General features: G+C 39.6%; 1 protein-coding gene across 4 annotated transcripts in view; it reads left to right on the top strand.

The window, feature by feature from the left end:
- FoxP (forkhead box P) overlaps window positions 1-25,870 on the top strand; it is a 219,557-nt gene that overhangs the window by 54,684 nt on the left and 139,003 nt on the right. The window contains exon 2 of one of the 4 annotated variants that reach the window (XM_046625294.2): window positions 2,580-2,622. The exons of the other annotated variants lie outside the window; for them this stretch is intronic. The gene's annotated coding sequence lies outside the window, so the exon portion shown is untranslated. The remainder of the gene's footprint in view (window positions 1-2,579; window positions 2,623-25,870) is intronic. 4 annotated transcript variants of the gene reach the window in all.

The following is a 25,870-nucleotide window of genomic DNA, read 5'->3' as shown; positions in this document are numbered from 1 at the left end:
TTCCAATGTTTGAAAGAAACGAATCTCACTACTGGTAGTTTACTAAATCCGAGTAAACTCTTCGTGCCGTTGCAGCAGTGGTATAAAATTATGCCGGGGTAAGCTGGGCCAGGTTAAGGGGTTCGGTTTTGGCCTGATACCTTGAGGGTAGAAACTGGGAATTGAACCCTTGCCTCCGAGTGTAATACCAAAGTGAAAGGGTAGTAATTGTATACGCGGAGTAGTAGAATGGCAAGATAAACAGAACTATGTAAGATTGGCCCCCATTAATATACATATCTTCTCTTGGCCGACTCTCGGCTGGTCCAAACTCAGCCAGCTTTACTCCCGAAGAAGGTCTGGGTATGTGTGTACACACGTTGTAGTAGGCATCGTCTTTAGCCAGGCCTCGCCTAGGTATAGGCCCGAATATATCCTGCAGCGAGGCAGTAAGGAAGGTGGGTACACAATGGATATTGAGGCAGTAATTCAACGGTGATTGTTAGCGAGACCCAATCTATGAATTCCGCTGGCACATACAACCAAATTTCAAGATGTATGTATAACGCGGCTGCTTCTGCTCTAATGTTTGCACTATCCATAGCTGGGATCCCTGCAGCCTATATAACTTGCTGACCTAAGATGGCATCAATTACCCTGTACACAATGATGCTATTATCCAAGGCCAGGTGATTGAATAATCCCCTCGTAAAACGACCAGTGTTTCATTAAATTGAGCTATGGTCATTCTTTTCTTTACATCTTTACTTTAATTGTATGCGTACATCTTACGAGAACCATTCAAGATCTTTGAATCCTTTTCGATATCGACATCCATCGTATCTCCTTTTACCGGAAATTCTAACGAATTTCCTGAACATAGCAATTTGCGGTAAGCAAACCAACGTCGCCTTGGTTCTCAAGGAAACCTGTATTACTCATTTATATTTCCTTTGCCGATAATCCAGACATTCCAAGCCATCGTTTTCGTCGTTCCTATTCGTAGTCGCGGTCGTTGTTCAATAGTCGAGTTGCCTCGGAGGTCGGATAGGAGTTGTTTTTGCGAGCTTGACAATGGGTAGTAGTGAACTGTCGTGACAATAATTTAAGTTACTCTATGTGTCGAATACGAGGTTCGCGAACACACACACACACGCACACACACGCTCACACAAACCGGTAGCCATGTGTGAACCTACTTTTACTTTGTAGTTTATCGAGTACAACGAGCGAGCGAGAAGCGGGCTTGCAGAGGGGGGATGATGATGAGTAGGAGAAGAAGAAAGAGTAGGAGGGAATAGCAATTATAATAGCAATTATCTTATTTCTATTTCTCTCCGCTTTGCCCGATCATTGTGTGTATACGACAATAGAGAGGACTGAAATCCGAGACAGCGTTTGTACCCACCGACCCCGACGTCTGCAGGAGACGCGAAACGACGCGGACGCAGGCTTACACAGGCCGCCTAAACCTTGGCAGCTTTCCTCGATTCGCCCTCGGTATCACAGTCACAATTTTCCAATTACGAGATTATCAGTCTTGCTGCGCTGCAGCCGAACCTCCACCCTCCGTTAATGCAGTCAAATTTTTCCGAACCTCTCAGCTGGCACTTCTCTCGCCATCCAAGGTACTCCTTTACTGGAAATGAAAAAAAAAAAATGATCACATATTTTTAAGCGTCAAACTTTGAAAAAGGGTTAGAGCTGTCAGAGATTTGCTGATGTAGAAATTAGGAATGTTTTGCTCGTGCTTTGATATAGTCAAAAGCTGATGACATTGTCAAATCATGGATGAATTCCAATAAGTACTTTGTCGATTATCAAAGACCCATAGTAACTGATCATAACCAATTTTAATATAGTCACAGTACTTCCAATATCATTTTTGAGCGTCACTGTAAGTTGCTTACACATTGTGAACGCAAATATTCAATTTTCAATTTCATATAATTTCTTAAGAATCATGGTAATGACTCGAAGCAATTCGCTATTGTGGAACATTAAGGGTTGACAGGCGACGTAGTAAAAATTGTTGGGATCGGTTCAGCACAAGCATGTCGTCCACTATACGAGCATGTACTCCAGTATAACGGTAGTACCTACTGTAGTCTTACCACAAAAACACCCTCGAATTCGTCGACAATGCATCGAAATTGCATGAAGCAATCGATACGGCGGAGTATCATCGGAAGTTGGCGGTGGTAGAGTATATCGCAAGTATGAGTATACGTATCGAGTGATGGAGATACACACGAGAGTGTGATGAGAGGATACGGGCACACGTTTGCTGTGCCAGTTGTGCCCTCATTGTTTTCGCTCTCTGATGAGGCTGGTGTTGCTGCTGATAAAATGACGAGGGGTGCAGGGTGCAGGAGGAGAGAATCGAGGAGGACGACTGCTGCTGCACCAGCCGGACTAAACAATACACCCTTACACCCCGTTTATATACATATACATATATATATATATATATACTCTCAATCCAATCCGATCGCAATTTATATTCACCTCCTTTTGTTCTCACGTCTGTCTTCCACCCGACAAAGCCTTCGGGTTTTCATGACTTTAGTTTTGATCCGTTGAATCATTTTCTGTTTCAGGTAAGTCTCTCAGGGACCTTTCCAGCAGCCTGATTTCAAAATTGTGAGTAACTTACAACCGTTTATTTGCTTCGAAAACACTACAAGGATATCCATTAGGGTGTTGCACGAAGAAATTATTCGCGAATTTCCATCGTGGCAATCACTGAAAAGTTTGTTTGGGTTGGAAGAAAGATTATCGACAAAGATGAGCGTGGTACGTTACATTTAATGTGGCGCTTAAGATGGCCATCTTTCTGCCAACCCAAACAAACTTTTCAGTAATTGCCGTATGGAAATTTGCGAATAATTTTTTCGTGCAACATCCTAATATCCATACACCAACAGAATTCTCGAATGCAATTTTCACTGCAACGATCGTTGAACTAGAATCTATAGCACGATGCGGTGGAATGTTCGAAGGGTTTCTTGGCTTCGTGTAAAACTTTGTTTCGCATTACGGTACAGAAGCATAACTGGGCTTATCCTTTGACTCTTGCGTTACAAGTGTATAGCTATGATAGACGCTCAAGTATATCCGCGTGCATAAATCTGTGTACAAAATGAAGGATGGAATTTTGAGAGCAGTTGTTACAAACAGCACTTACCTTTTAGGGTCTTCTGCGTACCCATGTATATTGTATATAGACACGCGGCTAACCTTAAAGACACCCTCAGCCCTGCATGCGGATACCCATCCGACTACATCTCGCAGCAAACAAATTCTTCCCGAATCCATTTACAACAAAACTTTTCAAAGTTATACGTACGTGCTTACACCGTAGTTTTACGATCACATATTCTTATTCTCCACGCGCGTCGTTTCTCTCCGAGTTTCGAAGACTGTAGTCAACGTGTATTTTGACATGTCGCAGAAGGTCCGCGGCATGAAGGACCGAAGGAGAATCAATCATTTTTTCGTCTCTTCGTTTTTCAAAACTTTGGAGACTTTTCGTGAAGCAAATGAAGACATTGAATAAAACGCGAGTTTGGTGTCATCCATTCTTTTCGTATGGAAATTTTATTCATATAGGAAATAAAATAATGTAACAAACAAGAGAAAGGGAAATGGATATAGGAGGAGAGAAACGGTTTTCAATTAAAGTTAATTACCTATAATCGAAGTGTTCCTCGTATCTTTTGCACCAAGTGCATCACCTGCGCCTGGGGTGAAAACGGTTCTATACACCATTGGTTCTAGTGGCCGGTAGGCAACCGACTGTATTATTTTCCCTACACTCGTTGCAATGGCTGAAATTTATATACAATATACTTGACTCGTTTGGTAATACCGAAAAGGGGGTTTACAATTTTCCATCGCCTCAGTAGCCGCGCTGTGGAAACCTGCGGTGTTCATTGGTGTTGGTTATGGTAACGGGAATACTACCCCATTGTATACGACCGGACCAAGAAATATTAGCATTCTACTAATTAAAGTGTAACCTGCAGTGCTGCAATCGCAGGATCCATGGTATTCCGTGGTATACCCGAGCATGTTCTCGAACATATCCAACCCCCGCGTTATTAAATGATACAGACACTCGACTACACTATTCCATTATTGAAACGGTTATTGCACCTTGCGAAACTGAATATTCTCCCCTAATACGGTGACCAATACACGCTTGATTGTCAAATGTGAAAACATTTTTTCACTTTCTTGATGCGAACTCAACCCTCGGAGAACACGTGGGATCTGTCAGATTGTACCATTATTTTACTCGAGTTTTTTGGAAAATATGAAAAATTTAAAAGATGACCACTTTTTTCATGAAAAAAAGAAAAAAAATTCCACATATCCGAAGAAGCAATCTACGGGGTTGATACCACCATTTTTTTAGGAATATTTAAGAATTTTTTCAAGTTTGTGGGACGAGTAGTTTTGAAATGGTAAACCATGAAAAAAACACAGGGTCTCAGAGTCCTGGCTAAGTTGACGATCTGTTGCGATAATGCGCCATTTGACTTTTATTGTATAACAGAGCGTTAATTTTCATCCCTCAACTTACCGCCCTTTTTTCACCTTTTTTTTTTCACCCTGCTCTCATCGGGGGATCTCTTAAGTCGAGTCAATTATTCTTCTCGCCGAGAGGCTTCTTTTCCTTCGTCGTGATGTATTTTTATATCAGGTGGGAAATAGCCGCCCTCTTTTCGAGCAACAATCCACTCTCTTAACCGCTTAACAAAAGTGGCTTCCCCAGGAACGTGAGAAAAACCTGAGGAAAATAGCGGGGATTCTTTCCACCACCACCACCCCCCTCTTCTTAACCTGAACCCTCACACCCCGGGACCTCTTCTTCGCCGTTTTTACTGGGGTGAGAGGGGACTCGACTCGACGCGGCGTGGCGTCGTGCCGTTAAACGACTCCGTTGTTGTGTATTTGTATCCTACCCTGAGGAGGGTTGAATGTGAGACGATTCAGAGGCGGGAAAACCGTAAGCGAAAGCCTCGAGCCGCTTGCGAGACAAGGGAAAAAGTTTCATCCCCATTGCGCAGTTTATTTTTTTTTAATCAATTTCCGACTTCTTCAACTCAGTAGTATATGAAAATAATTCGAATTTTCCGGGCCGTCAGGATGCCGAACATGACAAGGGAGGCGGATTCGTTATTCCACAATTTTTATTTTTTTTTCCCTCTTTTACAACGCAGTTCTCAGCCATCCCTACTCGTCTGGTTCCTTCATCCCGAGGGTTGGCTTACCGGCGATAACCAGGTTAATAGAGGGAATTTGTATGTATCGTTATACTTACACGTCAAGGATTAAGATCCGATTTTATGAATATTTTCCCCTCTATTTTCAATATAGTATAAGAGCCTCACTATCCGTCTTGATTGTATATTCGCACTAGGGAACGTTGGTTTTGGTTACAGATCTCAGAAATCTCACAATGTATACCAATTTTCCCAACCCAACTTCACCTTCATTGTCAATTATTTCAGTGATCGTGGATATCTTGGTAAGTTTTTTCCGACAAAAGGTTTTTTACTTTAGAAACGGCATTTTAATATTTTGAAAAATTTTTCTTGAAACTTAACGGATTTGAAAAAAACTGCAGGCCTGTGTTTGTGGGAGTGATAAATCTGTCTGTGGTTTGGCAGTGTTTATTGTTGTATTACAGTTTAATAAACAGTATTTATTCAAAATCTTTTGTTTACACACGATGTATCTATGTTTACGATAACACGAAACTAACCAACGATCCTTTCGAAAGGGTCACGATCATAGAGTGTTAAAAATATGTAGATGTTTGACTTAGAAGTACAAAATATATCATGTTAGTTCTGTAACGTGCCACTAGAGTTTTCAAACAAGATAGTCGTTGTATCTAACAAAATCTACATTGAAATTTTTATCAAATACATCATATTTACGTTTGTATGCAGTGAACGTGTAGACGTAATTTCGTTTTTTGGCGAAGGCAGTGTTGGGGTTGGAGGTTCAGGCGAAAATAACACGGAGGACTTTGGTTGTTGGACAATGAGAATAGTGGCTCTGGAGCAGCGTTGCCACGCCATAAATTGATTTGGAAAAGCGTTTCTGAAAAAAGGTCGTTGGAAGTGGGCAACGGTCGAGCTTTACATCTAGAGAGAGAGAGAGAGACGTGAACAGTGCAGAGCTTTTGAGCTTACTGACAAAAATTACGTCCCGTTCCTCCCCTCCGCCGCCCCGCCAAAATGCAGGATTGTATTTATGTTGGGTATAATTACACTTGACCCATGCGCAGCTTTTTGTAACGTCTACTGTTATAACTACCCTCTCCAACTTCACCCTACCTACAACCTACCCTCGTCGAGGATCCGCACACGACTTGCTGAATAGAGAAATATAATTCTTGCAAGCTAATAATTACGATCCCCTAATTATTCGCCTCACTCGACTACCTTGCTATTACCAGTGTTCTGTACAAGGGATACCAAAAATCACCATCCGACAAGATATTTATTATCCTCCTTGCCTTTACACCCCTTCAAATATTCGCCAGCTTAGCGCTAAACTCGTTCTTGTTACTCCGATAACTGTGACAAAATGTATTGTCACAGATGAAACCATAACCGATGGTAAATTCTTTCCACGAAAATCCACGACGAAAGTATTTTGGAAGAAAATCGAGGAACCAATTGTTTTCAAGTTACGGGATATCGAAATCAGAAACTGTAGTTCAGCTAAATCTCTGTCTCTCTCTCTCTCTCTCTGCGAGTCACGTGTCGACGCACTGATTCGTCAATCTTAGAAAGTCAACTGTAGCTCGAAAATGTTTCTACCCTTGAAGTTTTATTGAAAGAACTTTAAGAACTTTCGCTTTACTTTTCTTCAAGGGATACGCTTTCCAAAGTTCGAACGTCCTGATGTTTGATTAGGCAGAAGAAGAAAAAAAAAAAAAAACATCCGTTTTATTCTCTCTGCCGCGAAAAATTTTATTAACATTTTGCGAAGCTGCACGAAAAATTAAACAAAATCAAGGGTGCAGGCCACGTTGCACGTGATGAAATTTTTCGCAGTGCACAAAGCATTCGAAACAAAGAGGGTGAAATTTTTTTATTTTCTCGTTTTTTTCTTCTCTAGTCAAACATCGTATCATGCACGTGTATTATTCTCCCTTTTGTCTCCATTTGCTCGCCCACCATCGGCGGCGCTTCTAGAAAAAGCTGAAAGTGTTACAGGGTGAATGATTATACGTATATCGCATGTACCGTGGAACGGAGAAAAGGCCAACGGGGATTTTTTCAGAGACAGGGTCTTTGACACCGGGAGGGTGTGAAAATGGTCAGGAATCGCGGTGCCGCATCAGCCGAGATCGGTAGTCAAGGGATGAACAAGGGACGTGGTGGGGGGGGGGGGGGGGGGGTTAAAAATATGGGGTTGCATCACGGGGCCAAATAATGCCATCGATATAACCGGCTCCGTTTCCTAATAGAAACCGATTTGTCAAAGAGCTTTTACATTTCACCACATGGATTTCGCACCCGATAACCAACGTCCGACTACGCCGCGTCTTATCCCACGGGACCCGCGACCCTTATTCCCGCCAACTCGAACCCATCTTCTTTCCTCTCTTTTTCTCTATTTTCCCGTTTTACCCTCCCTTTCTCTCTTTTGCCCTCTCATTGCGGCGGCTAGAAACTCCGAGTTCCAGATAAAAATCTTATAAAATGTCCCCCGAAGTGACAAATATTGCTACTGCTGGATGCTTTTGGATTTTTACATCCCTCCTCGATCGTTTGCGTCGCGATTTTCTTTCGCTATTTTTTTTTTTTTCCGTCCTCACTTACTCTCATTTTATTCGAGAATTACGGTAAACCCCAACTGAATATCGTACCGGGATATTTTTGTATTTCTATTTTATCCTATTTGTCGTTTTTTTCTCAGTTTTTTGGCAATTGAACCGTGCGAAAAATACAAAAGTGTCGGTGTTAAGTTCTTACGATTTTTCCATCCCTCAATTATTTTTGTCATTTTTGCATTTTCGGTATGCCAATTTTATTTGTCTATTACATCACATCTCGACGAAAGTAGGGTATGGAAAAATGTATCACTACATTTCATGGTTCAGGGTCCTAAGTTCAAGTATACATGTAAATTGTCAAAAATCTGAAAAAGAGACAAAAAAAAAAAAAAAAAAAAATCATCAGTTCACATCCGGCACGCGTATGTTATTGGTTCCGAAAAAGTGGAGTATATGCGTCGAAGGAGGGTTGTGGACTGAAAAAAAAAAAAAAAACACGCACACACAACGATGGATAGAAGAAGGGGTGGAAAGAAAAAAAAGAAGATCGTCTGCGTTTGTGAATCTAGATAGAAAATGGGAGGTTGGTATGTAGGTAGGTACGTAGGTAGGTAGGGAGGGAGGGACACGTGACACGGATCACCTACGTCGTTGCGGTTTTTTCGCGACAGCGGCGGAGAGGAGGGAGGAAAACATAGGTATATAATAGCTGCGGAGAGACGCGAAGGCCAGACTGTGCAGACAGATGGACGGACAGAGGAGTGTCGGTGTCGTTCGTTCCCCTGCCTGCAGGAGGAGTCGCCGGGGCCGCCCGGCGTGGAAAAGGAATGAAAATAATAATACTTGCCTGCCCGTGGGCCATAGGTGTCAGAATCCGGTCCCCGAAAGACGAAAGACAGCTGCTGCTGCTGCTGCTGTTGCTGCGTCGCGTCGTATAGCGTTGCACGTGTACCAACCTCTACGCGTATAATGTGTTTCTTTTTCTTTCGCTTTTTGTATTTCTTTTTTTTTTTTCCTTTCTTTTTCTTTAATTTTACCCCTTTCTACCACCTCCTAGTCATCGCAGTCGTCGTACGTATGTAAGAGGGCATATTATACCTTCTCTCACATACGTTGGGATGCCTGGGTCGAATAATCATCCCCCCGCCCCGTAACGTCGTATCTTTTCTCTGGTGATAATTATTTTTATGATTTTTTTTTTTAACGAATTTTCAGAAAAATTGGGACATTTCGTTGAATTTTGTATAAAAAAAAACAACAAAATTGTAAACATGCGTAGTTTCTCGTAAAAATTTGTATTTAGATAATACAATTTTGTAACGAAGATTAACAATTGTTTACGGAAAATTATGCATATTTACAATATTTAGGTATACTAAATAATACGAAATGTTTCAATTCCTGTTAAAATTCGTAGTAGTAGAAATTTCGTCGTTTCTTGAGATTCGGGGGTGGGTTTGTTTTCGGGCGTCATGCTTACGTACGATTTTACATCTGTAATGTGCAGTTGCATAACGAGTCTTGAACAGACGGATAAGGAACGACGGAATTTCGTTGAGATACGGAAGGATGACGAAACAAACGCTGCGCTCCGAAGACTTTTGAAGATTTCGTTTAACTGAGTTTGTCGGTTTTGAGAGTTTTTTCTCATTCCTAAGTAAGTAAATATTCTGAAAGACTCAACAATACTGTGTACAACGTAAAACTTAACCTAACTTAACCTTTTCGGTCACAGAAGTGGCACCCTTTGTTTTATTTTGTTTTTTTGTTAATTTTTTCTATCCCATACAAAATCCCGAGTTTTTTTGCTTTTTCAGTTGAAAAAAAAGAACTCAAACTTTGGAATGATTACGATTTTTTATCATATTTTAGGATTTTTTATAATTGGACTTGAGTGCCAAAAAAAAAAGAACCGTATTGAGCGACTAAAAGGGTTAACCTAACCTAATCTCGTCACTTGGAATAGATGAAGAGAATAATTACCTTATACTCACAACTTGCTAATGAATGAAAGCACAAGTATTAAATATGCTAAATTCGAGTGATCTGAATAACAGTAAATCGAAGAAAAAGCTTGAAGTATTTTTCTTTTCAGTTATCTCGTTCGTCGTTTGTCTACCATTTTAAAAATCATTCGTCCCGTTCCACCGTTCCTGCATCTATCGCAATACCGACTCGCAGTTAAAATCACTCGACTGCATGGTTGCGTGTGTTGAGCTTTATTTCTGCCCATCCATTCCATCGTGCTTGGAATTTGTTTGTATTCCGTACTCTACACTCTATATTAGATTTTTATTTCTCCTGTCGCATGTCGGGTTAATTTTCTGCGACTCGCGGATGTTACATTCGTGTAACGTGAATCGGATATTTCGAATAGAAAGAGCTGTCGTCTACAATGGAATAACCGCGTATAGGTTAGGTTAGGTAGATATAAAAAAACGAGTTAGCTTGTGCCGGTTGATGTATGGGATGAGCCGCGGCTCGCGGACTATCTCTCGGACAATAATTAACCAATAAATAATGAAAGTTTATTATTATACAATCAACAATTTATCGAATTTCTTTTCAATGGATTCTCCCATCCTGCAGCACCTTTCATCTCGTGCAATCTCTGCCTGCAACTACGCGCATTTTCACCGTTCACCAGTCGTTCGTCCATTGTTAAACTCGACGACGACGAAGACTGACCGTTGGATGAAATCGAGCCTTGTTATAAATTTGTCTCTTGTTTTTTGTTTCGGTTTGTTATTGTTTTTTAACCTATCTTTATTTTTTTTCTAATTTTCACTATCCATTTGCGGTTCAGTTCTCTGCGTGTGTTTCTCTTTTCTTTTCACTGTACCATTCTATTCCAGGTATTCGGATTATTCGTCACGTCTTTATTTAATTTATTCCACTTCATTCATTAACCGCACCGCCATTTATGTCCATCGATCAAATTCATTTTCACGTATGTAAATAACGTAAAGATTCATTCGTACGATCAAACTTCGTTTATACAGCGACGAAGAATCTACTGCATGTAACGAACTTCTACTTATTGTTCTTCTTGTTTTTTTTTTTTTTTTTACTCTTCTTTCCTCATTTCGTTAAACCTTTGTTTGCCTCGCGAAGAATTTATTAACACCTCTTTTCGATCGTTGTTTCAATCACGATTTCTACTATATATTACTATTGTACAGGCAATTCATCTGTTTTGAAATTGTCTGCGATACAATCGAAAATTATTATTATGTGTATGGTATCCGAAAAGTAGCGTGAGTCACGTCCGTTACACATCATACATCTGTAAACGTATTTTTATTTTTAATTTTATTGTACACATGCCGGAGAGTGATCGGCATGCATATACAGATATATGTATATATATATATATATATATATATATGTGTGTGTGTGTGTGTGTGTATACAATTTACGTGTATACTTTCATTACCAATTGTTTTCTCGACGGTAAAACGTATTTATATACATACATGTACCGCATATGTATACTTTGGCGAATGAAATGCTCACCGAATGACGTAGAGATCGATTTATTATTGCGGTCTGCGCTGTATCTTTTGTTTGTTGTAGTTTTTGTTTAGTTATTTATTTTTTTTTATTTGTTGCCGTCGTAGCCTTGTTTCGAGCTTTATTGTTTTGTTATTTGTTTTCTTCGTCGGTTGTTTTTTTTTTTTTTTTTATCTTTCCTCCTCCCTCCAAACAATTCCAATTTTACTTTTCCTTACCTTTTTTTTCCGTCTCCTAACGTGCAACTTTTTTACACAACTATATCATATTTTCACTCTTCTCTTCGGTAAATATCGGCCGTAGAGCGACCCTCTTTCACCGTCAATTCCACAGTCGCGATACACAATCGTTGACAACCTGTAATTATTTACTTCGGTACGGAAATATGTGTAGCCACGTGTCTAGTCATTTGTACGCAAATATACTTTGTACGGGTATGTACCAACTTAGGTATGTCCATACGCACGATTTAAGTATAATATTTCGTATTGATTTATAATACTTATGTCAGTTTTACCCCCCCCCCCCCCCCCCCCCCGCCCTCTATTCGCCTATTGACCGCCTTATTTTGTTTCAAGCATGTTTTCATTTCGCATAATTTGATATTCAATTGCAAATTAAACTGACGGTAATTTGAGGCGAGCGGAAATAGCGATAAAAAAAAAAAAGATTAAAAAAAAAAATGTTGAAATGGAAAAAAAGTGGAATAAAATGAAAGGAGATGTCGATTTTGAAGTGAGAATTACGCGATGACAAAATTAGGTGAGATTTTTCGAGTGATTTGTTTGATTTGTTACATTTCTTTGCTTGGATTAGTTGCTGGAGATATAGGTATACATGTGGATAAGGTATACTATACCTATGGTGTACCATTCGTCGCATCTCGAATGTTTACACAAACTCTTTGCCCTTCCTACTGTCCGTTATACGTATGCGGGTGGTATACTACCCAAGAGTTTTTTTTCCTCCTGTTATTGTCTACCTAACAGCGTTAGGATTCATTAGCAATCACAGGAAGGGAGAGGAGGTACGTACCTACCGTTGGCGGTACGTACGTTCATCCAGGGCAAAGAGCAGAGCTCTTGTTTACTCGTTGGCGTGTATCTATTCTACCTTTGTCATTTACATCCGGGCTTCGACATTGCGGATGTTGCTAATTCCACTCCTCGCAACTACTTTCAGGGCAGTCGAGCTCCGACACTAAATTTTGGCTGATCAATATCCACTTTTGTCTTGTTTCTGTGAGAGAGAAATTTTTACGCATCAGGTCAATTATCTGTTCGGTATAATGAACGGTGGATGAAGATTTTGCAGAAGCTGCGCTACATGCTGAAACGCGAGTGATTTCAAGTACTCGGACAATTTAACCCTAGTAGGTCACTTGGGGTTGATATCACCCCAAACATTTTTCAAACTGCTAGTAGAGTACCTTAGTCACCCTTTTTCTCGACATTTTTGGCAATTTATTTAAATTTGTCGATGTTTTACGGTATTTAATCAATTAATTTAGGTTGGGTAAACTTAGTCAGCCTTTTCTCCGAAACAATACCCAGACATATCTTTTTTTTTAAGATTTTTAGAACTCATTTTTCGAGCAAAATATCACTCTTGGATTGAATTATGCGATTCGAACCAGGGTTAAGATCTATACACCAGATTGACGGTGTTCTTATATTTCCATCATTTGATAGCGATTTTTTTCATGGTCAGAATCCTCGTGGCTGTTCACTTAAAAGAGTGTTCGTAGATTTTTTACGGGGTCATCTGCAACGGCTTCCGCCTCCGGAGGCATTACGCTATTGTCTTTTCCCCCGACGAACAACAATAATTAACGTAAAAACCCGTAGTCGATACGATCCATTCGAGACGCGATGCTGCGAACCGGTTCGTATCCTGCTGCTCGTGTTGTACAGGATTCTGCATATTCCATTGAAGGGTGAACTTGTCGTCAGTCATCCAGGGCGAGCCCCGAGGGCGTGCGTATCGCACAGAACGAAAGTATTTCCAGTTCCCCTTCCAGTCTCACTTCCCTCTCTTTATTTTCTGTGTTTTTGCTACGACGGGCTATGTAAAAACGAATCACGCAAAAAGTAGTAAAAACGAATCGGCCAGGTTAATTATACTCTTATACGGAGACAAGAAAAAAAAAAAAAAACAAAATACCGTCAACGTCGCGTCTAACTATTAATTCGGTCATCTGGACAAATTTTCGAAGCTTGCTAAACCAAAACTGAGTGAATTCATTTGCGACGTTTATCATGTGCAGTAAAATTCTCGTTTCGTGTTTTTTTTTTTTTTTTTTACTTTTCTGTCCGAGAACTGGACTCGGTTGAGAACGGAGGTGAGCAGGTTGCACGGACTCGAACAACAAGACAAACAGAGTAAACGCAAAAAAGCAGTACACACTTGTTACGTACTTGTGTATGCAAAAGACTCGAGCTCTTGACCCGCGTTTCTTTTACAATCGCTTTTTGCGTCCGAGCTTACAACTCGCTATATTCTATTTTTCTTATTTGTCGATTCTTTTTTTTTCACCCATCGTTAAAACTCTCGTAGAAAATGACTGTTACCTTCGTGTCTGAGCTTGGAATCAACTGGACAAATCGAGAATAAGGTTCGTCAAAATCAAATCCTTGCATTAAGATTAACCAAAAAGTGTAAAACTTGAATATCTTGGGTAGGGGAGTAACGACCGTGTCGGTATCGAACGTAAACTATTTTAATAAACCATAAAATTTCGCAAACACGTCGCATCCTTGTACCATTTTTCCAATTGTCTCACTCCATTCCGTCATTCCTTGTCTATTCCACATTCCTAGACCTAATCCATCGTTCTTTTTCTGTTCCGCATTCCTAACCCAATTCGTCGTTCCTTTTCTCTTGCACGTTACATTGCTAGATAACTCATCGTTCCTAGTTTGTTCCACATTCCTAACCTATTTCATCGTTCCTCTTCCGTTCCATATTCCTAAACTATTTCATCGTTTCTTTCCTGTTCCACGTTCCTAACCCATTCCACCGTTCTCAGAGACTCGCGCCAATTTGAATTACAACACAACGAAAAATTCGATTACGTTTTCAAGACAAATAACAAGATAATATTCACAGAACTTTAACAGTTCAAAGATTTCAAATTCCTAGAATTATATAACCGTCAATTGTTTTCCCCACTGGGACAACTTCAGACTTTAAAAACATACGAATCCCGCGTTTGTGTATCAGGGATTCGTTTCGGAGGTGTATCTTTTTTTTTTTTTTTTTTTAATTTCACCTCACCCCTCCCGGCATGCGGGGAAGTCCTTCCGCTCAAAACACCTTTTAGTATTTAAGCACGTTACGTACGCTCGAGAGCGAGCGAGCAAACATTTCAGAAAACTCACTCACTCTCTCTCTCTCTCTCTCTCTCTCTCTCTCTCTCTCTCTCTCTCTCTCTCATTCCGACGACAAAAGTAGTCATGACAACCGGCATTAACGAGGTCACGTATCACGATAATCCCAGAGACTTTGGACCCCCGGATCGCTGCCTTAACAAGGTGGTCAACGACATATTCTACACTTAGGTTATTATACCGGTTACACCCTGCCCACCTCTAATTGCAAACGGTCACGTGCTTCCACCTACCGATCAACAGCGGACTATGTCGGTTCGTACGGTGAAAGTTTAACGAAATCAAAATTTTAAGCGATTCGACGCTATGACGAAGAAAAAAAAAAAGAACGTAGCGAATCAAGGTTTCTTTTTTTTTGTTTTTTTTTTTTTTGAATTTCGAAGATAACGCGTCTGATCACTGATGATCGATTCTTTTTACACGCTCCGAATTCGCGTCGATGGTATGAATACGTATCTTCTTTGGTTTTGACTTTTGATCGAATTTTTTTAATTCCGTTCAAAACGAAACGGTGAAGAAAAAAAAAAAAAGAAAGGAAAAATTTCAAAGTAACAAAAATTTTGCAACATTGATGCGCAGGAAAAGAATTACCAGCGATTCGACGCTTTGGGAGAAAAAAAAAAAAATTCGCAACAGCGAATTGAAATTATTATTATTACAACTTTTTTTTTCTCTAATTTTGAAGAAATCGCATCCGTTGACTGACGATCGATTTTTTTTTTTTCATACACTTCGAATTCGCGTCGATGGTACGAACATGTTTGACTTTTTAAGTCAAATTCGTGTAATTTTCTTTAAAACGAAAGTATGTAAAATAAAAAAAATTTTTTTTGAATTAAAAAAAAAAAAAAAAAAAAAATTAGTGTTCTAAATTTGCTGGGAATCGAAGAATTGTAATTACGCGAATGAAGGGGGCGACAGGGGAGGATAAAAAACTGAAATTCAACCGCCCGAAGCGATCGCTCGAGCAGCTTTACAGCTGAGCAAGGTACAGAAGAAGAGGAATGAGAAGAAGAAGGAGGAGGTGGAGGAGGAGGAGGAGGAGGAGGAGGAGGTATTAAACTTATTCACTGTTAAGAAAAACTCAATTTCCCTGTAACAATAAAGCATAATAAATGCGGCGCGTAGCAGACGGTAGGAAAGGTAGGATGAGACCATCTCGTGCAGCGAGCTTGATTCGCCAATTACATTCCTCTTTTTTTTTTTTTCGTTTCTTATTACTTCTTTCCTCATTCTTAGCCAGTCATTTCTTTCTCTTTCTTTCTTCGACGTTTATAATACAGTCGGATAATTTCTGTTTACATTATACTCAACCTTGTGTATATATATAGCTTTTGTGCAAAGTAGATGCGTACAACCTGCGGTAGGTACTTAATGTTTGTTTTTTTTTTTTTTTTTTTTTTCCTCCGACTTTATTGTCTCTCTTATTTTCCGTTTATCATTCCACGCAATTATCCCGAGTAGCTGATTGCGTAAATTTTTTTTTTTTTACACCCTCCTCCTCTGTTTTCCGTCTCGACATCGCCGAATCATTCGGGCATGAAATTTCCCCATCCGTCACATTTTTTCTACAGTTTAAGTAAATTATCTTCGTTTCGTTTCGCATCGTTGTGTCGTAACACTTGCGCGTTACAACCGATCGTACAAATTTCTTTATCGAGCGGGAAAATTTTTTCTTTCGCAACGAAGTCGAGGGAAAGAAACCAAAAAAAAAAAAAAATCTTGACCGTAAGTTTCGTTTCAATTTTTTTTTTTTTTTTTGATTTTTTTCATTTTTATTCGAACCTTTCGAAAGCTTGCGAGCTAATTTGCGAGTTTATCACCCGGGCAAAGGTTCGCGATTTTTGGTGTATCTTGCGTTCATATTCTATACACACTTTTATACGTACGTACGGATACACTTACGCAACAGCTTATCGTCGGAGAAATCGTAAGCGTCAGTTTAGGGCGGGTTTCGCGAGGCAAGGGACAATGTACAGGGAATTGGCGACATGTTGTGCCCTCGTAAACATTTTATCGCGTATATTCATATCCGCATACCCGTATTACCACCCAATAACCGCTCACTGATTTTTCTCCGCCAATATTGTCTCCCTATATTTTTTCCAACTATCGAAATTCGAACTTGAATATTTGTCGTTTATACTTGAAATTGAACGTAAGTGTTTACTTGTATTATGATACAATTTAAAATATTTATTAACAGATCTTTTCTTCTCTCGGCATCTTGTCCGAAATGTTTAACAATATTTTTTCACCCAATTGCACTCGCTCTTTTTTTTTTTTTTTTTAACTTCACCTTACTTCTTCTCCATTTATCATTACGATGTTGTTTTTTTGTTTTGTTTTTACGGAATCAACGAAGAATGTTTACTCGTATGAATCGATCACGTTATCGACGCAAAATCCGGGATTTCGTAAAGTGATAACAACAACAATAATGTAAATACAAGAGAAAATAAAAAAAAAAAATTCCAGTGAAATTATTGAGATGTTTATAATCGATGTCAAGTATGTACAATGATAATTTTGTCAAATCACCGCAATATTGCTGTGGTTGAGAAACCTTTTTTTTTTTTTTCGGTACGCTTATATCCCCTTATAACTGCGAAAATATATAGGTACAGATGACGCGGTATAAGCAGAAGCCGGTTGTATAATCTAGAAGCGCCGACTTCGCTGCACAGTTCTAAACCCGCCAGGGATAAGGTATAAAAACGCAAAAGACCGCCTCGGATTGCCGTGGCTAAAGTTTCATCGGTTATAACATTAAGGAAAGGGTTGAAACTGCCGAAATCACCTCCGTGAAAATCTTCAGCCGCGAAAATTCAAACTAAACCGCGCACTTTCCGAGATCGAAACAATAATTACTCCCCACCCTTCGTCCCAGATTTTATCTCGCAGTTTGCAAAAGATTTGCAGGAAATTATTGTATAACAAGCTTATAGCATAAAATGAAAAATGACATGTCAGGTTTTTAAGGAATATGTTAAATTCTATGTTATCCCGCTGTTTTGCTCGTGTTCTTATTATTTTTTTTTTGCATTCTTTATTTTTTAATAGGTCGTTCGAAAAGTTGCTCCGGGGGATTTTGAGGGTAGTCGGAGATAATTAAGAAAGCACGTAGAGGAGAGAACATCGTAGGAAAGAAGCTACAGCTGAATTTCTTGGCAAAATGCACGGGGGTGAGAACGTTTTTCTACAGGGTGAAATAGGCCAATCAAATGTAACGAGGTTTCGCGGCGAAAGCACGCGGCGAAGGGTTAAAGGCCGGATCGTGTATATATATATATATATATATACGTGAATTTCTATCCCACCAGATATATAACGAAAAGGAAAAACATTTTTTTCAACAAAATTTCGAAAAATAAAAATTCTCATTTGAATCATAATGACCATAAAGTCTTTTCTCAAAGAAGAAACAATTGCACAGGGGTGTATAATATCACATCATGTACAGTACATGTAATTTTATCACATGAATTATTCATGTATACGGAACGATGAAAAGATATTTAGAACGATCGAAAGATGCAAATATAAGGCGATAAATTCATGGAATATACATTATATACATTATATGTATATATATAAGAATCCGTTCCCATTATTCGTTAAGACGATTTAAATCCATTTCTTCGATTACTTCGAACATCAGTGATTTTTGTCACAATTTACATGCAGATATATTTCAAGATTACTTCAATGTGTAATAATTTTTCAAGTTAATTGAAACTTGTTACATATTTTTATCCAGATTTGTATCAAATTGAAGAACTTAAGAATCTTTTGAAAGGTGTGAAACAAAAAAAAAAAAAACAAACAAAAGAAAAAGACGTGGAGTAAAATAGAATTTTTGACCTCGTGTCGATAAAATCATTGCCCGATTATCCGTATCTTTGCAATTATACGAGGGAGAGGATTGAAATTTTGTAGAAGGCAGAAGGCGCGAGCCGTAAGGATTATTCTTGGCGTAGATCGGGAATCTACTACCGCTGTGAGGTTTCCTACCCTCGGCAAAATCCTCACCTCACCCTCTACTTATACTTTTAGCCAGTTCCAATTGCTGCGTAAAGGGTTATACAGGCTAAACTCATTGCGGTCTCACTCTGAAACTTTTATGGACGAAATTACGACTTTGCACAACTATTTTTACGAGAGTTGTTTCAATTATTTCTCAACCCTGAGAGAGGGAGACACAATTTGCAATTAAAAGCCACCACGCTCGTTGAGATCTCTCCGATCTCTCTTCAATCTCCTTCCGCAATGAACGGTCCTTTGACTTCCGAGAGATTGCCGAAAGATAAAAGATAAAGTAATAACAAACAGCAGGGACAACAATATCGATGACAATGCAGACGATTTTTCCGAAACTCTTTAAACAAACAAAAAATCACGACACGATTGAAAAACTTCCACATTCCTAACCTATTTCGTCGTTCCTTTTTCCGTTCCACGTTCATAATGCATTTCATCGTTCCTTTCCTGTTCCGCGTTTCCAATCTATTTCAACGTTCCTAGAGACTCGCGCCAATTTGAGTTAAAACGCGATGATAAAGTTGATTGTTTTTTCAAGATAAATCACAGTATGAAGAAGCAACAACAATATCGATGTCAATGGATACGATTTTTCCGAAACTGTTAAAACAGACATAAAATTACGACACGAATAAAAAATTTCCATATTCCTAACCTATTTCATCGTTCCTTTTCCGTTTCGCGTTCCTAACCTGTTTCACCGTTCCTAGAGACTCGCGCCAATTTCAATGACAAGACAATGAAAAAGTCGATTACTTTTCCAAGATAAATCACAGTAAGAAGAAGGAACGATATCGATGCCAATGGAGACGATTTTTCCGAAACTGTTGAAACGTACAAAAGAATTACGACACGATTGAAAAAAACCTCGTTTTCCCTAACTTGCAGTTATGCACGTATTCGCATTTTCAGCGTATCGAGGTCGTGGTAACTCGAGGGTTTCTATCGTGTTCAGCAGCGGCTTGGTTCTTGGGGTGTTTTGGGGGCTCCACACCGCAAGCAATCGGGCAAAGCAAACGGCTCTACGTTACACCACCGCGCAAGTTTCTTGTATTTATTTGATGGTTTCTAATCACGCTATACTGTCATCAGCACCACCTACCCACCCTTCTCTCTCCTCTCTCTTCTCCTCTCCCTCGCTTCTCCACTCCACGATGCACTTGCAAAGACACGTATACAGTTCGTTCCAAGTACGGAGGGTAGAGAGGTCCTAGTAGAAGTATCTCATATGGATTTTAAACTGTAAAATCGTCCGCCAACAGCAAGTCGCCAGAACGCCGCTCGTAAGCAATAAGGGAAACAATCTGATTGGCGCTTGGCAATCAGGTCTCAATCGGGTTCGAGACGATTGGTGCTTTGTGGAACTTTTACTGCAGCAACGCCATCTTAATTTCCCGCTACGTTACGGTCACTTTTTACACACGGAGATAGTCCTCCTTACCTCTACCCTCCATAGTTTCAAATGATTCGCACAACGTTTAAATTTGAGCATTATGTGATCGAAATTTTGGCGCAAGAGTTTAGGTTCGCGTCATTTTCTCTGATTGAATTTGTGCCATGTAGTTTTATAAGCTACACAGTTATTCCCATTTCTTCTTATGCTAAGACCATTTCCTCGAACTCCAAGGTGCAAAGCTGCTTCCGGTATAATTAAACTATGGAATCATACGTGTACAATATTACTATAAACACATGTATCCAGAGTACCAGTAATTGAGGCTGTCCAGTGTAGTTACAGTATGATTAACCGTTTGAAGTCATCAGTATTGCATAGTATGTGGATTGTGCAGTCTATGCGATAAACCTTGCAATTTCACCCCGCATGCGTGATGTCTATCTATACGCGAAATTACACCGTGTATACCAGAAATAAGAGACTCTGTAACATACATGGGCTTGAAATCGTTTTCACGCTTTCTTGAACTCTCCAACCTTTAACTAGAATTACTCGCCGCTAGGTCGAAATTAAATTTGATCACCCGTTTGCGCATTTATTTATTCTATGTTCGTACTTTACAGCTCAGCATCGTTTACAATTAATGAATTATACTCTACTGCAATGAAACTATTTGGCAATAATTGTCGGATAGTTTCGGTTACGTTTTGTATAATTCTTTGGAAAGTCGTATCATCCGGGGTTTCAGAATAGATAGAAATTTGTTTGATGCAAAGAGCCGTTTATCCAGAAATCGAACGATCTTCTTCAACTCAATAGCATCGATTTTACACGATTTTGTAAATCAACGAAAGCGCGTGCCAAGACAAAAGTCAGTAGAACGTTGATGTTGTGAGACCATTTGGCGTTTACCGCAAAACTTACAAAACCATTTCCATGATTTGTGATTACCAATGACTTTCAGTGACTTCGGTTATCTCGATTGATTCCTCGTCCTATAAAACGTTCTTTCCATCACTCAACTTCCTTTGATTTCTAATATTCAAATTTATGACTTCCTTGAGCGAATGGCCCCTGATCGATTCGACGGGTATCCAAAGAGAAGTAGAGTAGTGTAGCTATTGAACGTGAAAAAAGGAATGCGACGCCTTGAACGAAGGATGGTTGGCAACCCCCGTCACATAACTGTTTGCCAGGTAAAATTGCCGGTGGAATTGGTTGTACGTGTACGTACATACATTCATACATACATATGCCGTATGTCTAGCTGTAGAGTTTCTTTTACATACAGTGTAGACTCGTGTATGCAAACAGGCAAAAGTGTACGGCGCCGAACACCATTACAGAAGGGATAATTGTAGGCATATTTGTTGGCAGGCGCGCTGCTATTATCAGGTATAATTATGCATTTCAGTTCCATACACCGGCGCAGTCGGTTTCTCTAAAGCACGCCTTGTGTATTCAACCCCTTATTACATCAGCTACCTGGCCATCGGGTGATGGTGCCGCTAGTCCTGCGCCCCTGTGTCTATAATCATTTGAAACATTTGTCGTACAGTCGTTGTTGCCTCGTCTAGGCAAGGCCAATGCGGCATAAGATTATTTATTCAAAATTCGTTTGCCTTTGAAACAAACAAACTGCTCGGGGCAGGCAGCCACATTTTCTTCTGAATAATTGATCGTCTGATTCATAGCTGAAGTTATTCATGCCTGGAAAAATCATTCATCCCACGTCACTCTAAGTTGCGTCAATTCGAACGTGGTTGAAGCTGGTAACGTCACTTTGTTGTTTGAAATTTGTTAAACCATACCGAATCAAACGTATTCATGTTTTTCGAAAGGAAATTCTTTGAACGTCATTCTGAAATTGAAAGATAATGAATTTATTCCAGACGTTTCGTCACGTTAACGTCGCTTACTTCAACATCGTGAATTTAATTGGACTCGTGTTTAGAGGCATTTGAAGTATCGCGAAGACACTTCGAGTCATTGAATATGTGAAGAAGTGTTACGCGGGGATAATCGAAGTCGGATTCGATAATCTGCGTTAACGTAACAACATTCTTAATGCGTGTGGCAGTTTTCTTCCCATTGAATTACAGCCATTTAAATTTAGACGCGTATCGTATTAAATCGTCGCAATTTCCGTTAAAACCCTTTCATTACGTCAGCAAGCGGAAGAAAGAACTCGACGACGTTTGGAATTCACCGTTTCTCATGTGACTTAATGACTGCATCGATACCCACATCGGGTCATAAACAAAGTCGTAACGAAATTAGGAGGCGATAAGTCCTCAACGATGTCGTTGTCGGTCTTTAATTAGCCAAAGCCGTATCGTCCGGGACATGAAATACAATTCTCCTCATCATTAAAAAATTTGAACCTTCAGTCGTCGTTCTTGACGATCGATCATCAATCAAGTGCAACACTGAACTCTGCATATTTCATAAATTTACCCGATCAAAAATTTCTACAGCTGTAGCAGCACACGAAATTTCACACACTTTAAATCATCGGCCAATTATTAAAATTTCGAAAACTATTATCCACGCTTCATTGTAATTACTATAATCGTCACACTTGCGTTGCGGCTGTATTATTCACAAGCCAAACTATCTTTGGAAATACGTTTCGTCCTCAAAGTCTTTCATAGATATTTATAAAGCGCGACGATTATCGAGTCTTACAAGTATTAAATTTTTAACTAATATACCTTCAACCTGATCACAATTTCACTTCATTTTTATCATTTTTTCTCCCTTCGATCCCGGGACAAATACACCGAATTCATTTATTCTTCCCTATACCTGGTACGACGAGTTTCGTAGCTCGGATCGGACACTGGTATCTCAATAATTGCCAAAACCTGTGCATCAGGCGGATCCTGGTGAACTTAACTCGCATAAAACTTCGAGCCCCGAACTTGACTCTGTGCAGGAGCCGTTCAACGCGCTGATTCCTATCTTGCAAACGAGGTTTTAAAACAACAGTAGCCGGTATGCATGTATATAAACTATACGTAGAAGTGTAATACCTTGTAGCTTCGGGCTGGCGGCTCTGCGAGTATAGAGGAACGCGATTTGAAATAAAAGTCTATTAAATCCGGCTGTATAAACGATCGCTACGCGATAACTTTAACTGTGTCTTTGGTAATTACAACAGTTGGCTAGAATCGAAGGTTCGTCGATCGCATTTTTTCTTCTTTCTTATCGTTATTTGTCATCAGTTTTTGATTTCAATCTATCAAATTGGAGAGAGAATGAATAAGTTAATTAATACAGCAGAAAGACCAAGAATATTGAAACTCCTTGTATCCTCTGTAAGAATTTCGATTGCGAAATGATCTCTGACACTTATTCAATGAGCAAATGAATTTTGGGTTATCGTTTATAGATCGCGGGATTCCGTGTTTACAGCGATAAAACTAATCGTATAACTCTCATATACTGGGCTGACCTCAGTTCTCGAAATCGCGATGGGATATGTCAAGGATGAATTGGTCTGATCGTCTGAATCAAATTTGAGAAATGATGAAAAACCGTTCGAACAATTTCCAGACAGCAAAACCACAGTGTCCTTAAAAAGTCAGGCCAGGGTGTAAAACTCATTGAAAATTTGTACGATGCGTGGGATCGTTTAACTAGAAGTCAAATGATTGTTTTCAATTCAGTGAAATTGATTTCATGCTATGTTGGTTAATTTCTAGTGTATCACAATGTGGTTTTTACTGATCTCCTAACGGTCTAGATGATTTTGAGTGATTTTTGGATTAGATAGGATCACAGAAAAATACTGAAAGTTAATGGAAATCGTTCATAATGCCGGAAAATAGTGAAAAATCAATGGGAATTATTTGGTAAGCAAGAAATTAACGTGAGATAAAAGTCAGTAAAATGCAATTTCCAAACACAAGTCATTTTTGAATTAGATAGAATGACAAAAAATTATTGCAACTCAATGAAAATCATCCAGAAAGCTGGAAAATAGTAAAAATTCGAATAGGAATTATTCGGTAAGCAAGAAATCAACGGGAGATAAAAGTCAGTAGAATGCAATATCCAATCGGTTACAAGTGATTTTTGGATCAGATAAAATCACTAAAAATGACCTTAAGTCAATGAAAATCATCCAGAGTATTGGAAAATAATGAAAAATCCATGGGAATCACTTGGTAAGCTTGAAATCAAGGACAGATAAAAGTCACCAAAACGGAATTTCCAATCGATCGCAAGTGACGTCGAAACGATTTCTCAGGAATTGCTTTACACAAGGTGGTCTGCAATTTCAAGGAGCGAATAACCCTCTCGGCCTTCGGTTTTCCCAGTCACAATCAGCTGGATACTGTACCGAGTCATCTGATTCTTGATAGGGGAGGATCGCCTGCTCCCCGGTGCATCTTGATGGCCGTGGAACGGCCTGGTGCTGAAGCTAGCGGAGAAACCACACCTTTGCATTTATACCATTAAAGTCTATCCTTGATTGCAGGCCTCGCCGCGCCACGCCGCCGCATTCTCCTAGATACGATAACGTCGTTCGATATTAGCTTCGTTCGTTCGTTTCTCGTCTGGTAGCTCGGATCGAGCCGTGCATGCACTTTGTAAGTCGGGTACGGGTAAAGGTACCTACACCTCGTGGCTGGTGTCTGCTGCTGCAATTTCCCACGCCACCACCGCTGGTAAATGACGTACGTATGTATATCCGTACATAATACGGGCACGTATACGATTATTACGGAAATCGAGTCAAATAGGACAAAGTTTTATGGATTCTCTTTTCACGAGGGTCTTATAACCTGCACCCTCACCTGCTTCCACTGTACTGATTCGCGTTCAAGTTCTACCGTGCACTAACAATCGGAGAAACTCCATTCTGTTGTGGTTGTAACCGGGAAATTATGGACATTGGAATAAATATCGATACGGTGACTTTTGAAGGTTTTTCCTAACCTATCCTAACCTAATCAGGAAATTATGAGCAGTTGAATGAATATCGGCATAGTGACTTTCAAATGTTTTTCTTAACCTAACCTAACCTAACCTTACCTAACCTAACCAGGAAATTATCGGCAGTTGAATAAATATCGGTATAGTGAATTTTAAATGTTTTTCTTAACCTGACCTAACCTAAGCTAACCAGGAAATTATAGGCAGTTAAACGAATATCGGTTCAGTGACTTTGAAATGTTTTTGTAACACAAGCGTAATTAGGCTACCTTTAAATTGTACGAATAGCCACGGGAAAGAATAATTAAGTACCAGTTACCATGTTCCAAAATAGTAGAGTGACATACTGTATTCTCTTGTATAGTCACAGATACAAAATTCGTATTCATTCTCCGTCTGCAAAACCACATTTTTTGGTTATGGTGCCGTAAACTCAGAGTCTAGATATAATCAGCGAGAGCACTTTGCGAGTTCCAAAATTGTAATTGTTTCCATTTGTTTGGTTTTTTTTTTTTTGCGGATTTCAACGTAGCGGAAGGAGTATTCTATCCATAAACCTTCGACATAGGGTATAATCTTGGAGGAAAAAGTGGTTATAGTGAACGTCCCACTGCACAATGAGAAATAAAATATTATACTATAGCTGACGGTTGAAATTCCTGGCAGAGTAGAGAAATTTACGATGTTAAACCGCAGCCTTGCGGGGGTCGCGAATTGCGGGATACGGGGTCTGTATTCTGCGGCCAAACAGCTTCGAAACAGGCTTATAGTACACAGAACGACGCTCATGCTCGCACCCTAACC

The sequence above is a fragment of the Neodiprion pinetum genome, chromosome 5, assembly GCF_021155775.2.
Source record: "Neodiprion pinetum isolate iyNeoPine1 chromosome 5, iyNeoPine1.2, whole genome shotgun sequence".
NCBI lineage: Eukaryota > Metazoa > Arthropoda > Insecta > Hymenoptera > Diprionidae > Neodiprion > Neodiprion pinetum.
Note: the sequence above shows the minus strand (reverse complement) of the source record. Positions and strands in the feature narration are given on the sequence as shown.